The following is a 19,647-nucleotide window of genomic DNA, read 5'->3' as shown; positions in this document are numbered from 1 at the left end:
TGAAAAGCAACGAATTTCTAGGGAAACCTAGAACTATGTCAAGAGAGAGCACTGTGGAGAAGTCTTAGATGAAAAACTCACTGCGCGGTTGCCAAACTTCACAAAAAAGAGCTTAATGTTGAGGAAAGAATGGAAAATCAGGGAAATTTTAATAAAGCTTAGCTTGTTCTTTTGTTAAAACCTTGTCAATGGTGAACTGTTATCAATTAGAGAGAAATTCTGACTGCAACGTTGCCAAATTTCACTCGAAAGCAACGAAATTTATGCAGACAACGAAAAATACTGAAAATGTAACTAATTTTAATGGAATTTTTAAGGACTACTGCCCTTGGATTGATGTTTTTAGGTTTCCCTTCGTAGCTCGAGTAATTTTTCCCTCCATTGTGGCCAATTTCTAGGGGTATGAAGTGCCTTTTCAATGGAACGCAGCGATGCCGATTCTCTCTCATTTGAGGCATTGGCCTGGCCCATACATCCATTCATTCCCACTCCCCCTCCCCAGCATATCTCGAGTGTCATTAAGTGCAATTTGAAATACTTTCAATCGGAATACCGGCCGCCCTCGCATGCACAAAACTTTGGCTGGCATTTTCTCTGGCTGTTTGGCTGTTGTCTGATTTATGACCATTTAATTACCATTAAAAGAAATGGCAAAAAATGAAAGATTAACAATGCAAATTGCCAGAGAGAAAGACACGAGACATAGAAAGACAGACAGACAGAGAGACAGAGCAAGAGAGCGGGACAGCGGTAGAGAGAGGGGAAAAAATCAAGTGCCTGAAACGCCATCTAACGGGCAGGTCGTTGAACGTTCGCTTTGGGGCATGGCAGCATGCCTTGTGGTTGCACAACCATAAAAATACTGACAAAAAATACCGGAGAAAAAAAACCGTTATGATACTCGAGTCTTGTCCATTCAGAGACGAGAAGTCTCTTGAACGTTCATCTGTGATGCATTAGGAAAAAATACCAGAAAATACTGTAAAGAATACCAGAAAATACTGACATAATACCAAATTTTATGCCAGAAAGTACTGCAATAGTACACAAAAAATACCAGAAAAATACTGAAATAATACTAGAAAATACTGAAATAATGTCTAAACTTAAACAGCATAATAATTGAGAAAATACTAAAATAGTACCAAAAAATACGGAAATAATACTTAAACTAGGCCAGAAAGTACTAAAATAATATGTTGAAAATATCGAAATAATACTAAAATAATAACAGGAAATTACTAAAAATATATTTAAAAAATAGTAATAAAAATGGTTAAAAAACCTCCGAAAATACTTTAAATGTACTAAAAGTACTGAAAAAAATACTATAAGAGTTGTCATTAATTTTTGCATAATCATTAAAGTCGAATGTTGTTTTTTGTTTTTGGTTTTGGCTTAAAAATGTGTTAAATGTTTGGTATAGTATTTATGGGCTCGGGCCACGCCTCATAACCCGCAGGCCTCGTGCCGCATGCCCCACCTCCGCCATGCACCCCTTTCGAACGCCTCCGTCAACGACTGGGTAGCCAGACACAAGTGCCGCTAATTAAAATTCAACGTTTCAGCGTCTCCACCCGTCCGCCGCCCCCTGCCTGCCTTTTCTTTTTTTCGACTAATTTTCGGGGGTAACAAACAGCGGCAACAACAAGTCCAAAACAAAACAAACGTCACTGCCGCCGGCTTGCTGTAAACTTGGCTTAAACACGCGATGGCCGCGAATTTTTTTAGCAGCCCACAAAAAATGCTTGAGGGGAAAAGCAAGAGACAGAATTCTGGCTATTGGTGGGTCGAGGGTTTAGATGCCTTTTCAAAAGTCTTAAAAACGTAGCTCCAAGCTTCATTGTTTCAGGGATGGCCATTGACGATGATTCTATGCCATAGAATATGCTTGCCGAACCTCTGCTGAAACCCCGAATACCCGGCCACTTGAAGGGTATACGAAAACTGTAGCACGCTTGCATGTCAGAAGACCATAAAAATGAAACTGCGGACGGGACAGAACGGAACAGAACAGGGTCTAGGCGGCAGGGCAGCATTGACATTCAGGAAGGACACATGTGGCTGGCCTCTGGGGAGCTCCAGAGACTGGAAATAGAAATACTGTTTGTCCAGCTGTTGGCTGGAGAGAGAAAGGCCAGGGGGGAGACTTTGAGGGAGTGTAAAGTGACCCAAATTGAGTGGTGACCCATGGGAAACCCCGACAGATTTCACCGAACCCCGAAAAACCCAATCAACTCGAAGCCATCTGAAGTTCAGGTTCAGGTTCAGGTGCGCAGAGGTGTTGGAGGTGCGCAGAGGTGCACTCGTATTCGTATTCGTATTCATATTCATAGCTTAACCCCCATAATCATGGCAATAATCACAAGATTAGCCCATTCGTAAGTTACACTTTCGGCTCTCGACCGATGCTTTTTCACTCTCTGAATGAATTGTGAAAGTGCTGAGAGTGAGATATGAATGTATCTGCCAGATGCATTATATTCGTATGAATATGCACCTTTTTTTTCGGCACGTACACAAAGAGAGCTACGAATTGCGTTTGCCTTGAAGATCAGACAATGAGATCTTTTGGTGGGACGTTGAACGGGGAGCGGGGAGAGGGGCTCTCGGAGGATGGAGGATTTTGTAAGACACCTGAGGCACCGTCGTCGTCGTCGTCGGCGTCGTCGGCGGCCGTTGCATGTCATTTTCTGACGGTATCTCAATAATTCATACGCAATTGTATTGAACAATAAATTAATCACACGAACAACAAGCTGCCCCGAAAGAAAAGCAAACCAAGAGCCACCACACACACGGGAGACGGGGGATTTACCCCCATCCGCGCCGGATAAACGTAATATAAAACAATGAGTGGAGAGCGGAGATGACGGCGTGACACGAGACGAAGAGGAGGCTCGAGTGGAGAGTGGTTCCTGAGGTTCTTGGAGATGCGAAGAGAATAGAATGGATAATAGACCATCGAGAGAGTATCTGAGTACTCGCTACTCGCTGCCGTTTCCTCATGCTGTCATCTCTTTCCCCTAGAATCTGTTCTCGCTGTTATATCTCGCTATCATCTATCACTGCTATCATCTGTTTTCGCTATCACATCTGTTCTCGCTAACATCTGTTCTCGCTATCATCTGTTCTCGCTTTTATCTGTTCTCGCTAACATCTGTTCTCGCTAGCAACTCGTCTGTTTCTCTGCTTCCTCTCGTTGACAGCTTCTCTCGCTGTCATGTCTGGTCGCTATCCTTTCCTCTAGACTCGCTATCATCTCTCGCTTCTCGCTATCATCTCTCGCTTCTCGCTATCATCTCTCGCTTCTCGAGGCACACGGGCTCTCAACTGGAGGACTCACGCCACCATCTCGAGGCGTCTGCAGCGCCGCGAAACAGATGGACATTTGGCAGAAATGAATAAATATTTATATTGCAAACAACACGATCGGGCCGAGAAATGTCGGTGGAAATTAAAAGAGCAATTTTCCAATCGAAACAAAAGAGGAAAAATAGTGGTGCAGCAGGAGGTGGCATGCACCATGGCACCATGGCACCAAAGGAAGCAAAGATCAAACAAAGATCGAACGTGTTTTGGGTGCAAAAGTCAATTAATCATTAGAGAGAAACAAAAAGCGATTCCATGTTGCATGTTGCATGTCTCTCGCTCTCCATTTCGCTGTTGCTGTTTTCTGTCGCTGTTCCTCTGATGAGGAGGCACACAGGAAACATTTTTGTGTGGCCAAAGTAAAAGTCCAGGCAGTCGGCATTCAGCGCCTGTGCCTGAGCCTGTGACAATGGCAAAGTTGTGCATTTTCCACAATTAACGAACATTTTCCAGATGCCAGGAACACGCTCCTAGCTCCTGGCTCCTGCGATTCTCCTCTCTGTGGAAATTCCAACAAGTATCTCAATTTCAATGATGTCTCTGTGGTGGGCACCCCTGATGGAGCTCCGACTTCGACTCCGACTCTGCTGTAAAACTTGTTTGTTCCGCAGTGCGTTTGATGCCTTTTTAATTGCTCGACTACTTTGTGTCTCTGTGTCGCTGTGTATCTGCGACTCTGGCTCCCCTTTATGGCCAGCAATCAGAGCAACAACTGCCGATACACACACGTACACCTGTGTACTCGTATCTAGGGTGCCCGTGCCCCCCACCTTTGAGGCTCGGACTCGAGAGTCGGTCAAAACCAGAGCCACAACTCACATATCAAGTTGTGGATGCAAACGTAGACGTGGAGAGGAGTTTACATAATCGACAGCCAAGCGACCTAAATGTCGAGCCTAAAAATCATAAAGAAATAAAACTGGATACTGAGCGATGGGAGATGACGATTTTGAGGTCTCAAGTTTGCCAAAAGATTGCAAAAAGATGGCCTAAAATGCGAAGATCAGAGATGGAAAACGTAACAAATAGGCCTCCAAAGGTGGGCCCAGATTACGCCTAAAGATCCCCCAAAGGATAGATGGGAAGATCTCTCCGAAGATATTGTATCCTAAAAGATTTATTCAATCGAATACGCGTCACAGTAAAATGTGAAGATCACCACTCGGACAAAGATCACATTGATTCCTATGACTCTGTAACTTAAAGATGACAACCAATAGATTCTATGATCACTGAAGCTTGACCCTAAAGGTTTATTCAATCAGTCAAACAATAAAGATCTTCAGTGGGCCATGAAGGGTGAAGATCATTTCTAAAGCAAACTCAAAAGAGACATCTATGAATCAGAGATCAGCTCATCAATGAAGAACCACAAGAAATGGAGCTAAAGATCACCTGAAAACAATGATCAAATGCCAATGAAGATCACAGGAGATGCAAGCTAGAGATCGCTTAAAATATGACCTGCGAAGGTTCAAGATCCAAATGGAGACCTCAATCAAGCGAAGAAACGAAACGATCGTTTGGTGTCAATAAAGATCGCCAATAAATCAAGCAGTGCAAGAACTTGCAGATCAGATTGAGAATGAAACCCCTCCGTTCAGTGAAGAGTGCTCGAAGCAATGATCATTAGTTTGACTGCAGCCCGAAGATCAGTTGAAGATTGGAAACACGAGTGGAGAGACACGACTGTCATTCAGTGTCAATGTTGTGTGTCAATTCGATTCTCCTAGACCCAATTGATTGTATCTTAATGCGAAAGACCACTTCAGATCACCGCTAACTGGATGGCACATCTGTTTGCCGCCGATCGAGCGATGCTATCTCTCGGCTGAAGGTCACTTTGGGGCATCATTAAGTCCCTGGGTTGGCCATAAGGAGACGACTGGAGCCCACTCGAAGATCGCTCCAATCAACAATCAACAATCAACAACAATCACTTGTGAACCTTTCACACTTTGGAAAAGCAATCGAAGAGCAATGAAAACGAAAGTGCACCGATGCGATCCATGCGATCCATGCCGGCCAAAACAAATACAAATCTCAGCTCTAATTGTTTGGATTGTCTTTCTTTATGGCCGCCTGCTTGTGTCGCAGCTTGATGTGATTTTAATTGAGTTGCGAATAAAAATAAAGCTGTAAACATATCAATTACCACGGCGCCCAAAGCATAAGTTTTGCCCCAATTATCGGAAAACACAGACATTACAGTGCTATACAAACATATATATATATATATATTGTGTGTATGTGTGTCTCTGTGTCTCCGTGTCTGTGTGGATTCCCCCCCCCCCCCCCCCCCCACTCTTACGCACGGGAGACAGTCCAACGATCTGCAAGATTTATCGTCTTGCAGGTAGCTTTTCTCCTCTCCTCCTTTCTCCCTCCCCCTCTGTCTCCCCCCTCATCGGATTCTCACTTTTTCTTTCGCTATTTCTACAACTTGTTGCTGTGGCATTTTATCAAAAACGAATCTGTGGCATTTCATTCGGAGTCGAAGTCGAACTCCAAGTCGCAGTCGCAGTCGCAGCCGAGTCTTTGGTGCCTGCCTCGAATGCCGATTGCCGATTGCCGAATGCCAGCAGCAGCCCACACATCTCCTCAGCGGCTTGACGACAGTTTTTTTTTTTTTTGTAATTTTTTATGTCATACACTTTCTACAGGGTTATGGGGATTTTTGTTAGAAGCCTTAGCGGAAGATGTCCAGTGTTTTCTTTGATTATTAATTTTTTTTATATTTAATTTTTTTTTATATTTAATTTTTTTTTGATAATTGTTTTTTAAGATTTTTTTTTGGGTATTTTTAAAAGATTTTTTAGAGTAGTCTTTTTTCTACGATTTTTTTTTTTTTTTTTTTTTTTTTTTTTTTTTTTTTTATACAGATATGTATCTTGACTAAAAACTAACACAGTTCCTCAAAGAAAATCAGTTTTTCTAGTAAAAATTGCATGAAATACATTTAACTTTGTAATTTTTAATGTTTTTCCAATTTTTCTTTATTAGTATTTTTTTGTTGTTGTATGCTATTTTTTGTACTATCATTTTTTAATATAATTTTTTTTTGAAACTTTTTTTCACATAGTTTTTTTTTAATGTTTTCATATTATTATTTTATACATATATCATTATAATTTTTTTAAATTACATTTTCTTTATTAATATAGTATTTATATTTTATTTTTATATATTTCATAACTAGTATTTTTTATTTGTATTAAATTTTGTTTTTATTTTTATAATTTTTTTTAAACAATTAAAGTTTATACTGATCTGTCAGAGGCCTATACGATAGTGCATTCAGATCCGTGTGCCTCGACAAAAATGGAGACGACGTCCATTGGCAATCGAAGGGTATATCCGGGTTCTGCTTGCCCGCTGGGTGGCTTTTCTTTCTTTCTGTGTTTGAGTTTATTTTTCTTGATTTTCCTCGCCCCCTTTTCTTTCCACTTTCCAGTAGCCGAAGAGGCTTTTGTCATTGTTTTTCAGCCATTGAGAAGTTGGCCATCGTCTCCGTCGTCGTGGGGACTGGGACTCGCGTCATAGTTAAAAAAGTATTTTATCTATGGATTGTCAATGCATCTGTGTATCTTTGTATCTCTCTCATGTGTGTGTGTGTGTGTGTGTGTGGGGCTGTGCATTGTTTTTACTGCTTTGAGACGAGACTTTCGTTATAATGTTGTGGCTGTTGTCGCTGCCGCTCTGTGACTGACTCTGAAAGTGAATCTCAAATATTTCATTGGCGGCGGGGAGAAGCCAAGGATGGTTTGTGGCTCGATGTCGTCGATGTACGTCAACAGAATTTGCTAACAAGGTCACATGGAAAGATGCAGAGAGGAGAAGGAAGGGGGAGGGGGGTTCCCTGCCCCAAACAATGTATCTTTTGAGCTGCATATCTGAGAGTCAGCATCTGGAGAGGCGACAGAGGAGGAGACTCTCATTTGGCATTGGAGGGGTTTGTATTTGTTTTTGTTTTTTCTCGAAAAGATTTCAACGCATTTCACTTTCTATTGCATTTCGAATGCATGCATTTCTCCCTCGCTCCCTCGCTCTCACAGGTCTTTCTTCCTCTTTCACTTTCGTTGCGTTGCGCTTCAAGAGAGGGACAGAAACAGGGGATTCTCCCGAATGGAGTTCTCCTCCCATGCTGGGGCGATATCTTTCACCTTTGCCGTGTTTCCCTGCTTCCGTGTGTTTATGCAACCACAAATTTGTGGTTGACAGAATTTCTGGTTACGCATCTGCCTTTTTGTGTGGCTTTGAGTTACAGAAACGAAACAAAAGATCTTCCCAGTGAAGAGACGCCCAAGAAGGGTTCTAGAATTACACGTACAAAAGGCACTTATCTAATGGGGAGTACAGTAGGTGCCAAAAGCGAGGGGGGGCGTTACAGTAGGGGCCAGTAGGTGGCATACCCTGTTGTGCCCCAAGAAATACGAGCCTGGTGACTGCTTCGAAGCAGATAAAAGAGGCACTAGAAGAGGCTTTAGTGCCCAAGGGAGAAGCACTCTTGCAGATCCCTGGGAGGTGTTCTTCCCCCCTCGAAGGAATAGCCTCTCTACTCTGTTTTTCTTTGATTAAACCACTCTTGAAGTATTAACACTTTTTGGCTTTTTCCACTCGATTTTTGTGCCTTGTTGCTCCCGCCTCGCCGCCCGCCTTTCGACATGTGTCAAAATCTTCGACAAGAAAATGTTCGAATGGAATTTTTACCCCCCCTCATGGCGGGGCACCACTGGGAAAGGGATCCAATTATCGCCTGGAGACACTGTCGACGGTCGTCATTGTTTTCTTCTTCTGCTGCTGCCTCTTGTCGGCCGCTGACGATCGACGTTTGTGCCCATTTCCGACTTTAACAACTTGACCACAGAGGTGCCCCCTCCCCCCGCACTCCCCACTAAGAGTACCCTCCCCTCCCCTCTCTCTTCCATCTTTTGTTGTTTGCCAAAGTAAAACCCCGTTTTTGTTGTTTGTTTCGTGCAAATTTTCGCCAAGTCTGCAGTTGGCTGCAGTTTTGTTTGTTGCTTTTTTACAAATTGCCTGTAAATGATATTTTCACAACTCGCGCGCGCTCATCGATTGACTGCAACAGAGACCCACAAGCCCCCCCCTCCCACTCCACTGGCCCAGTACCCCCTTTGGGCCCCCCCCGTCCCCCCGAATAGGTCCAGAAAAGTGAGAGAGTTCGTTGGGGTTAATGCGACCAATAAATTGTTGTTTGGCGATTTGTTGCTGATTTTTCTCGGTTTTCTCGATGTTTTATGAGCCATATTTTGTGTCTCCCTCTCGCTCGCGTCTCTCTCTTGCTCCTTTTTTTTTTTTGGGGTATTGTTTTCTTCTTTTTGGGGTCTTTAAAGGGGAGGGGGGTGGGGGGATTGATGTTTTGTTGAATGTCGAAAGCCTAACGGCCAATGACGAGAAATATTGAAATTTTACACAGAAATTGTTTTCAATTTTCATCGACATTGTTCAATTTTTCATGATTTTCCAAACTTAATGGAGGGGGGGAGTGGGGTGTGGGGGGTATGGGGTATGGGGGTATTTCCATCGCAAATTCGAGTGCAAATATAATTAATGATAATGAATTGTTGTGTTGCTGCGCCGCGCAGAGACGCCCTCGGGGGAAGTGGTTTTGTTTTCGTGGCGCTGAGGGGGGCCGGGAGGGGGCTGGGGGGAATGTGTACGAAAAAATGTCGTGCAACGTTTTGAAGGAGGTTTGTGGGAGTTTTTTCGGTTTTCTTGGGTGATTTTCTGTTGGTGTAGCTGATTTATCACTCGAGACAGGCCTGAGAGATCTCTGCGACTCCACGCTCCCCGCTCCCCACTCCCCACTCTGCACTCCACTCTCTGCCGAGGCCCAAGGAGAGTGCCACAGCGAAAGGTTGCCATAAAAAAAAAACAAGAAACGAAGGCAGTTCTCTGCGGCTAGCCGAAGATATTGATACCCTTTCTGCAGAGCGATTTTTTCTGTGGAAGCAGAATGCCAGAAAAATACTTTGAAAGAACTAGAAAATACCATAAAATGTCATGAAAATACTAGAAGTTTCATAGAAAATATGAATTTTAAAAATACCATAAAAATTCCAGTTTAATACTAAAAAAGTGTCTTTTGGGAAATTTATAGAAAACTCAAACTTACCTGAAAATACTAAACAAAAAATACCAATTTAAATACCAAACGAAAACTAAAAAATACCAAAAATTAACTAAAAATACTAGAAAAATTCCAATTTAATACGATAAAAAATACCGGTTTAAATACCATGTGAAAATCTAAAAAATGCCAAAAATGAACTGAGAATACTATAAAAATACCAGTTGAAATACCATAGAAACATATAGAATATCAGAAAATATAGCCTACCTAAAAAATTTAGCAAATGCTCAAAAAATACAACAAAATACAGCAGAAATTCCTGAAAATAAAGAAGGACGGGGCGTACCAAGAAAATACTAGTTTTAGAGCATTAAAATAACATGAACATGAGGCATTGGGTAGGAAAATATGTGAAGAATAGATTGTGTTGGATCGATGCTGATTGATCCGTATGCCACATAGAATCTTTGATGCCTTCCGTCTGCTGGAAATCATCATATCCCTGGCCTCTTTTAGGGTATCGGCAAAAGCAAAAATGTTGCTAAGCAAATGTTGCCGAGAGTAAAAGTTGATGGTTTATTATGCCTCAGTTTTTTGCGGTTTTTGCTTTCCTTCTCCTCGGTCCCCATCCCCATCCTCCATCCTCCATCTCCATCTGCGTTTCCATCTGCGTCTCCTGCATTATGCAATCGCTCGCCCGCCAAGTGCTAATATCACAAACATTGGTAAACAATTTTCCCCCATTTTCCACTCGACTCGACTCGAGTCGACTCCACTCTGCTCCACTCGTTGCTGCCGCTGTTGTTGTTGTTGTTGTTGTTGTTGTTTCTGTTGTTGTTGTTGTCATTTGTCAAACTCCATTTCCGCTCCATTCAAAACATTTTCACATCACTTTTGCTTATTTGTTTTAACACGCATTTTCCTTCTCTTTTTTTTTGTCTCGTTGCAGATTCGAATGGCGCCACAAAAGTCATTGATTGTCCAATGAATTTCGACTTTCGCACAATTTGCGAACATTTCACACTCGATTATGTGAGTAATTGTCTGTTAATTAAGTTTTACATTGAGATACTGATCGCAAAGAGAGGAGTCCGAGTCGGAGTCGGAGTCCGGCATCGGAGTCCGGAGTCTGTTGTCTGTCGTCTCGTATGTTGTAATTCTTCTCTCTTTGTGTAGCTGTCATGCAGGAATGATAGATTTTGAGTAGCCTAACGAGTTGATGATGGGGTTCATTGGGTGGCAATGGGAGGGGGGAAGGGGTGGGGAGGGGGACGGGGGGATATGGCATTGTCATGAATGAATGAATGAATGAATGGGGTGTTTCGATCTTGAGTGGAGAATAATTGACTAAGTGCTGCCAAGAGGGTTAACTACTCGGAGGAGGGCTCAACTGTACTTGGTAACGGAAGTAGGTCAATGTCAGGGTCAAGAGAACGAAGCGAAAGGGGAACGATGGGAAAGGGAAGTGTTGAAGGAATGGAGTGAAAAGAATAGGAGCAGCAAAATGGAATAACAGGAATGGAATGAATGGATAGAACGGAAGGAAATGGATTGGAAAGGAAAAGGAACAGAGAGAAACCAGACTTTGGGGGAAACAGAATAGTAAACGAAGCCCAGACCTCGATTTGGTATTGAACAAGAACTATTCGGAATAGAACTACGAAATATATGGAATATATATGGAGATGGGAGTAAAGGAAATTCTGAGAATCGAAAAAAGATGGTCATGGAGTCAGAAACTTAGTGGAATCGAATGGAAATCATTGAAAACTTAAACATTTAACACCAAATTCGTGACGGGGGAGGATTTTTATAGTTTAAGGAACACTTTATTTCAGATATATTTAATTTACACAAGTGTGTGGGATTTCCATGAATTTATAAGAGCGCAGGCCTTCGACCTTTCCTGCTTAGACATATGAATGGTGGTGTGCAGTAGTATAAAGAAGTTTATTTTTAAGAAACAGAATGATGAAGGGAAAAAGAAATAAATACTAACACCCCTCAGTGACGGGAGATGATTTTTGTAGATCAAGGAACACTTTTCTTTCAGTTCTTTCGCCATCTTTTCCTGTGTGTGGTGTTTGTTTGTATTCCATTACCATTTGTCAGTATTCCCTTGTTTGGTATTCCACCGGTTCAAACTCTTCTATTCCATGTTCCACCGGTTGACATTCCATATACCACCGTTTTCGATTCTTTAGTTGCATTTTGCACAGTTTCACATTTTGATGTTTCGTGGTTCACTGTTTCACATCCTCCCGTTTCATATTTTACCGTTTCATATCCACTTTTTTCCCATTCCATCGTTTTACATGTTCCTGTTTTGTATCCTGTTTCATATTCCACATTTGCAAACTCTACTGTTCCATTTTCCATCGTTCCAACTTCTTGTTTGTACATTTACTAATTAAGTTTTTCTGTTATTGTTGGTTTCATTTCGACGCCGTATCGTAATTTATGTTTTCTCTTCGTTAAGCCACTAATTTGCTGGCCTCTTAAATTAAGAGAAGTAGCCAGCCGGGCAGGCAGGCAGCCAGGAGTGGGGCGGGGGAGGGGGAGGTGTGGCCATCGAGTGCTAGGGGGCGGGGGGGGGGGGGGGTAGGGGTTATTTACAGCCTTGCCACCTGTCACCTGCCTGCAGTGTTGCCGCCTGCCTGCCTGCCGATTAGGTGGGTCATAACAAACGACTTCCCGCCCTAACGAGAGGCGTGGCCGAAAATCGGGACTAGTTTTTCTCCCCCTCCCTGCCCCAAAAAAAGAAACAAAACAAAAAACTGATCGCAGAACATGTGGAAAACTTGTTCGAGCTGCAAAAAACAGAAACAACAGAAACAACAACAACATGCAACATACGAAACACGAAACATTTATCATATGCTCAGGAATGCCGAAGATAGAGTCCGGGGTTCAGCCGAAAGATTGTTTATAAACTGTAGACAAATTTTCCAGCAGCAGGAAGGGGGAGGGGAGAAAGAGGTTGGGGGGTTGGGGGGTTGGGGGCTGGGGGACTGGGTGGGTGCCTCGTTGGGAGGTGGCGACACTATGTTTGCATGTTCCGTAAATTTGTCCACTCCGCCAAACTTCACGATAACTTTCGTTTTTTTCTGTTTTGTTTCCATCGTTTTTGGAGCACTTCTCTAATTGCTTTTGCACCGAAAGGAAAACAAAAACTCCACAAAGGAGAGGGAAAAAACGAAAACGAGCAAAGAGTCGCCTTTTGTCTTTCGTATTTTGTGGCCTCCATCGTCGAGTCGTCGAGTCGTCGGTCGTCGAGTCGTCGGTCGTCGGTCGTCGAGTCGGTGTCCATGTTCCATGTCGCCATCTGTCGCACTCTTGTGGCTGTTGTCTCCCTCCACGTTCCTTTGTGGCATGTTGCATGTCTGTACATATGTGGCGGAGGAGGAGGAGGAGAAGTCCAGGGATCGGGGGATCGGAGGAGAGTTCATGGCAAAGGCGAAGGAATTCGGAATGTTTTCATTTTGGGTCTGGCCTGACATTCGGGCAAATGTTTGCAGCAGGATAATGGATGAAAAGGATACGCAGGCGAAGAAGCCAGCACTACATGAAATGAAGAAAGACTGAGGCAGAAAGAAGGATGAAGAATGGAGAGACTAAGAATTGAGGAAAAAGGCAAGCAAACGATAGATGGAATGCAACAATGGGAGTGAAGATTCAAGGAGAATTAAGATAAAGGGACGAAGAAAGAAGGAGAAGAATGAAGGAGAAGAAAGCAGGAGAAGAAAGAAGGATAGGAATGATAAAAGAAAAATGAAGGAGAAAAATTATAGAAGAAGAATGAAGGAGAAGAATGATAGAAGAAGAATTATGGTTGAGGAATGATGGAATGGTGGAGGAATACTGCAGGAATATTGAATAAGAAACGGGAAAAGTGAACAGAGAAGGAAGTAAAAGGGGAATAGAGAACCAAGAATGAAGAAAAAGGGAGAATAGAGATACAAGAATGAAGAAGGAATACCAGAATAAAGTAAGATGAATCCTGAATGGAGTAAAAATAAACCTGAATGAATAAAAACTAACGAAGATCAAAGATTGAAGAAACCACGATCGAAATGCCTTTGAAGATTGAAGAAGAATCAATGAGCAGAACTGATCAGCGCTCAGTGATGGATTTTATACGCTAGTTCTGTGGGGATCATGAGGCATAAAGTGGAGCGTAAAAATGCATACCACGATCCATTGTCTTAGTCCAAGATGGATGGCTTTCGATAGCTGACATATCGATAGGCATACGCACTGAATCGGGAAGAAAAACGAAGCCAAAATAAGAAAAAATCCTGAATTCGGTTCTAAACTTTGGTTTCGTAGGGTTTTGATAGGTTCCGAGCCGATTGTCGCGATAGTCGGGAGCCAGCACTCCAGAAACGATGAATGAAAGCCATCCTTGAGCGCGGATCAAGCTATGCTGCACGGCATAGACCTCTTCCAGATCAGAGATCTCAGTAAAGCTCTGGACTAGTCCCGTATCCCCCACTCATGGATCTCCGATGCCTCCTTCCTCCCTCCCCATCGCTGACCCGATAAAACGTTGTCAAAGGCAACACGATCGCAACAAATTAAACAATTCATTGTCTTTGGAGCATGCACCTCTCCACACACCACACACCAGCCCCTCCTCCCCTCTCCCCGCCCCTCCTCCACACTCCACACTCCACCATTGATGTCTTTTGGCCACAATTTAACTAGGCTTTGGACCACATATTGTGATTGTTTTTGTGGTCAAAACGTTGCGGTTTGCTCCGAACTGAAACTGAAGTCTCCTTTCAGTCTCTGCGCTCCCCTTGGCCCCCCCTTTCCCCCTCCTCCTTCCCCTCGATCTCTACCTCTGAAAAGGTTTCGCTCTGTTGCCGCTGCTGCTGCCGTTTTTTTTTTGTTGTTGGTAACAAGTCAATATGGTTATTGTCGCCAGATTGTTGTGGCCTGCCATTTGGCCATTTGGCGATTTGGCCAGCATTCACGTGTGCCAAAAGTAACGCCGTCTCCTTGCCCCTCCACTCGGTGTCTCTCTCTCTGTGCAGCATGTGGCATGAAGCAGTTAACAATTCATTAGGTGTTGCAGCAGCAGCAGCAGTGGCAGTGGCAGCAGCAGCTGTTGTTGCCACTGCTGCAACTATCTTGGCAATTGTCAATTTATGGCATGTTGTCTGCCTTTGGGGGTCTCCATCGCCATCTCCTTCTCCTTCTCCATCTCCATCGCCATCGCCATCGTCTGAGCCATGGTCCGGGCCAGGCAACCAACTTGGCTCCAATGGCCAAATGTGCGGCACTCGAATGGCGATTCTTGGAAAGAATTCTGCAGCAGCCGCCAGTTGCTGCTTTAAACAATATTTTAATTATGCTTTTGGTCTGCGGAATGTGGATTGTCGTTGCAGTCTGTCCGTCCCAATCTCTCGGTCTCTGCTTCTCCGATTCGAACTCTTTTTTAATGGTTTGGTTCTTTATTGCATTAGAGCGGAGATCAGAGCTGGCCAGCATCACCTATCGAGTCCTTAGAGAGGAGACTTTGAAGGGGATACGATAGGAGCTTCATTTCGAACCCGATGAATGGTGTTGATGCGATGAAGAGGAGACTTTTGTTTGCTTCTTCCACCATCCCTAGAATACTATCGGATCTCTTATTCCATTCGCGATGATTGGAGATGAGAGGAGACACTCACGTTGCAAGGAGACTTTCCTACAATCCCCAGAATCCTAGCGAAGGAGACATCGTTGCTTCTTCCACAAATTCCTTGAACCTCATCGAACCCTATCGACTCTCTTACGATGGATGATAATGATTGAATGAAGGAGACACTCAGAGAGTCCCCTTTGCTGCCTCTACCATCCCTCACAGACCTCACTCACGTTTAAGAAGAAGAAGTCTCCTTCTCTTTGCTGCCTCCACCATCCCTTAAATCCCATCGAATCTATTAGAAATGGGAAAATAAAGAGTAAACTCTTTCTGGGCTCTCTGTGCCATCTCTAGCACGGGCACTCGATCTTATCTCCGTTGATTCGTTACTCATTCGCTGCCAAGCGAATCGATGACTAAATGAATGGCCAAGTCGGGGTCTTATCTCCGCTCTCGGGCAGAAGATAGTGCCATTTGCTGTACAATATACCATCTACCATAGACCATATACCATAGTATAATTGATTAGCTTTTGGCCCCACTCGAGTGTCGGCGAATGGAGCTATCGACGCTATCTAATCTTCGCAGAGAGCCCAGGCCCCAGGCCCCTGGCTTTCAATTGCTCGTGCACTTGATTTTGATTTGCGTTTAATTGAAGTCTTTCCAGCGTGAGAATAAACCCAAATTTAAGCGAGTCTCACATCCGTCCACGGGGTGGGGCATGGGGGATGGGGGAGATTCTGTTCTCGGCGAAGCGGAAGTAAATGAAGATAAAAGTCTACGAGAAATGAAGTGGAAATGGAAGTAGTTCTGCCCGCTAATCAGAACAAAGGAAAGTTTTGTTTTATTCGAAATATACCCAAAAAATCCCTAAATCAAGGCAAGAGGCCATTTCCTCGCGGTAGTCCTCCCCCCCCCAACTTCAATGAAAGTCCAAGGAAAGGAAAACTGGAAATTTGCAATTTCCCAAATGAATTGCACTTCCATGACGTCCAAGGGGAGCGGGCCCCCGTTTCCTCGGAGCAGACTTTCGTTTAGTCACTCGACTCGGATTTTGCATGCAAAAACTGTGTGCGAAATTTGCATAAAAGGGGGAGCCCTGGACGGCAGCGCTACGGCTGTGCCTGCGACTCTGACTGTGCCTGTGCATGGGCCCCTTCTCCATCAGTCCATCAGTCCATCACTCCATCGGTCTATCGGTCTCTGCTTCCTCCTGCAGGGGCCGTGAGTCATAAACAAATATGTATTTGATTTTATGGCCAACACATAAAGCGGTTAATGCCTGCCGTTGTGGCTTCATTACATAATTATGTAATTAATATGCTCAAGAGCAGCAGAAAAATTAATTTTAACCGCGAGGGTTCTTTGATGTGCAAAAACAAATACTTATCAAATTGTATAGCCTCATAAATTCCAACAGATTTACGGAAAATTGATCGTAGATACTGCAGTAATCACAGAGATACTACAAATATACCATTGAAATAGTTCGAAAATACCGAACAAGATTGGATACCGAAATAACGAAGGGATACTAAAAAATTACCAAAAAAATTACTGGAAAAATACCGAAAATAATATTTGAAAAGTATACCAGAAAAATACCAAAAAATACCAGAAAAATACTATATAGCTTAAGTTCGAAAAATACTACCAATATGTACAAAGCCTGCTTATAAATTTGAATAAAATACTCATGAAATACTGAAAAATACCATTAAAATACTGAACCAAACAAGACCAAAACTTTCTCAGAAATCAGAGAAAAGGCAAACAAATGTTGCTTTTAGGATTCAACAAGAAAATAAATAATAATAATAATGAAAATTATTTTCCCCCCTTCCCTCCCCCCATTATGCAAATCCCCAAATATTTAACACTTTCAACTTTGGTCGTCGCCAGATAAAAATCTCAGCTCAAATACAATTTTCTTTGTAATATTTTGTGGGGTCTTCCGAGCGCGGCTCCTCCGCGACTCCTCCGACCACCTGTTGGACGCCACCGCCTCTTGCATAAGACACCTGTAAACATTCGGTAATAACTCTTTTAGCCCCGAAAAGAGCCCCAGCCGAAAGCACGGCCCAGGCCCAAGACCAAGCATGTTCCACATGTGGCACATAAAAGTAGCCACACAATGAGCAGCACCGCAGCAGAGAGGGGGAGACGGAGACGGAGACCGAGACAGAGACCCTACACAGAGACCTCAGAGACCAGAGACCAAAGATCGGGGGACCGCACCATAGAGACCCCAAAGAGCAGAGGAGCCGAAGAGCAGAAGAAGCCCAGCAAAGGCAATTAATAGACAAAGAAGGCACACAAAACGCACAAGAGGAAGCAAAAGCAAAGAGCAGACAGAAGAGCAGAAGAGCAGAGCGACGACGAGACAGAGGTTAAAAATAGACAAATATTTTGCGTAGACAAACGAAACCAAAATTGAAGTCAACAAATATGTGGATGGCGATGGCGGTTGGGGATTGGGGATCGTTGGAGTTGGATTTGGGGCTGGGATTGCAGGTACCGCCACATTTTGCCATGCCAGACACGAAGCTCGTAAATCTGCCACAAGCCCCACGGAGAGACATTCAACAGTCATTCATTCATTCATTCATTCAGTCGTCGTACCTGATTATAGCTCAAAAGAAGGCCCGCGAAAGATGACAAAAGAATCTATTCCGAAACGATGACAAAACTTTCGATTTCCATGGGTGGCTCCACTGCTCCATAAATCTTTGATCTTTCACGATCTATGGCCAAGGGAGCTTAAATCAATGAAAGAACTTTGTTTTGGCCACCAATTAAGTAAATATTTAATCTCGAAAAAGATCTCAACAATCTCTTCAAATCAATGGGACTTGGACTCCTTTTTTGGTGGCTATTTTTGCTTCACTTGCGATTATTATTGGACCCGCCAAAGACCCGCCGGCCGAGACTTTATTTACAGCATTTTAGCATTGATTTGTGTGGCGGGGCCACGCCCTCTGCCTTCTCCATTCACCACCCACCACCCACTTTTGCCTTTTGTCTCACCAGATCTTGGATCTCCCTCTGTGGGATCGGATCTGTGTGTGGCTGTGGCTGTGGCGGCTCTTAAGTGGCTAAATGAACGGCTAGCAGGCCAATTTTGGAGCCGAGACAAGGCACACCGCCTCTGTGCACTCCACTCCACGTCTGTGTGTGTGTGTGTGTGTGTGTCTGTGTGTGTGTGCGAGAGTGGTGCCCCCTTCCGACTGATTTGCATACGAATATGGCCCACAAGTGGTTTTTTTTTTGCGACTAATTTCGTATGAAAATTTGATTGCTTTGCTCTGCGATTAGAATCGTGTTCATTGTTTAGAGTACCACCACCTCCTCCTCCACCTTCTCCACCTCCTCCCACTCCCCCTCCTCAATCTACCGTCTGGTGCTGCTACTGTTGTCCGTCGAGTCGTTGACCAAAAAGTTGCCACGAAAATTAAGTAATATTTGCATTCGTAATTATTATGATTCGAGCTTCAAGAGCGGCAAGTGGCGGAGGGGCGACGAGGGAGGCGGCGGGTGGGGCTTGAAGCCATGTTATTATGCAGTTATAGCCATTATAGAAGTTGGCTTTTAATTGCAGTTTACGGTTACTGTTTGTTGTTTACTGTTTGCCTTTTCCGTGTGTGTTTTTGTTTCTGCGGGTGAGTGGGTGTGATATGGAGATTGCAGATATTTGCCGGCTCCCGAGAACCGACTCGACTCAGGTTCTTGCGAGACTTAATTAATGCCTAAGTGGTTCATGTGCCACATGCAGAGGAGGGTTCTTTCATAACCGCAAAGCCAGCAAGCCAGCCAGCCAGCCAGCCAGCCAGTGTTGCAATATCTGATAAGTGTTGGTGCTGGTTGCCCCCAGAAATGATATGGTAATGCGATATAATGTGTGCGCACTGAGCCACGAGACTGAGAGATAGCAAAGAGTTTGTTAATTAAGAAATTTTGAAAGATTTAGGGCTAGGAATAATGAAAAGGGAACGTCTGAAGGAGTAGAAATCAGTGAAATAATGGATTGCACTTTGATTGCATTGTTTGGGGGTTAGGTAATCCGTACGTGCTTTAAAATGGTTTAAGGTCAAGTGTTTCCCAGTCCGAAACGATTTCTACGCTTAGGAATGGTGGAAGAAGAACATAGAGGGGGAAAGAAATCATTGGAACTAATGGAAATACAATTTTGAATGGCAATTCTAATATTTTGAAGCCAAGTGTCTCATTTCCAGTGTTCCCAAACTGCTCTCCAGCGACCTAAAGAGGTCGCTCTTCATCGGGCATTCCACAACAATAGAACTTTAATGAGCCCTACAAAATCTCTCTCTCTCTCCCCTCTTTACATGCGAGCTTAATGGATTTCCTATGAAAATATCAATCAAAGATCCCCCCGTTTTCGACCTAAAGACTACGGGAAATTATACCCCAATTGCCATTCGCTTTCGTCTGCAGGTCGTAATCGCTTTTCCACATAATAATACCAATCATTAGCAGTAGAAGAGGGAGAGGGGGTAAATAAACTGCTGGTGGCAGCAATTATGCTGCAGAG

At 43.6% G+C, this 19,647-nt stretch overlaps 1 protein-coding gene across 6 annotated transcripts in view; it reads left to right on the top strand.

Annotated features, from left to right (window-relative positions):
• Window positions 1-19,647, top strand: part of klar (klarsicht) — a 139,221-nt gene that overhangs the window by 26,807 nt on the left and 92,767 nt on the right. For all 6 annotated transcript variants that reach the window (XM_015186951.2, XM_015186954.2, XM_015186956.2 and 3 more), the window contains exon 2: window positions 10,416-10,498. The gene's annotated coding sequence lies outside the window, so the exon portion shown is untranslated. The remainder of the gene's footprint in view (window positions 1-10,415; window positions 10,499-19,647) is intronic.

This window comes from Drosophila pseudoobscura, chromosome X (genome assembly GCF_009870125.1).
Source record: "Drosophila pseudoobscura strain MV-25-SWS-2005 chromosome X, UCI_Dpse_MV25, whole genome shotgun sequence".
NCBI classification, from domain to species: domain Eukaryota; kingdom Metazoa; phylum Arthropoda; class Insecta; order Diptera; family Drosophilidae; genus Drosophila; species Drosophila pseudoobscura.
Note: the sequence above shows the minus strand (reverse complement) of the source record. Positions and strands in the feature narration are given on the sequence as shown.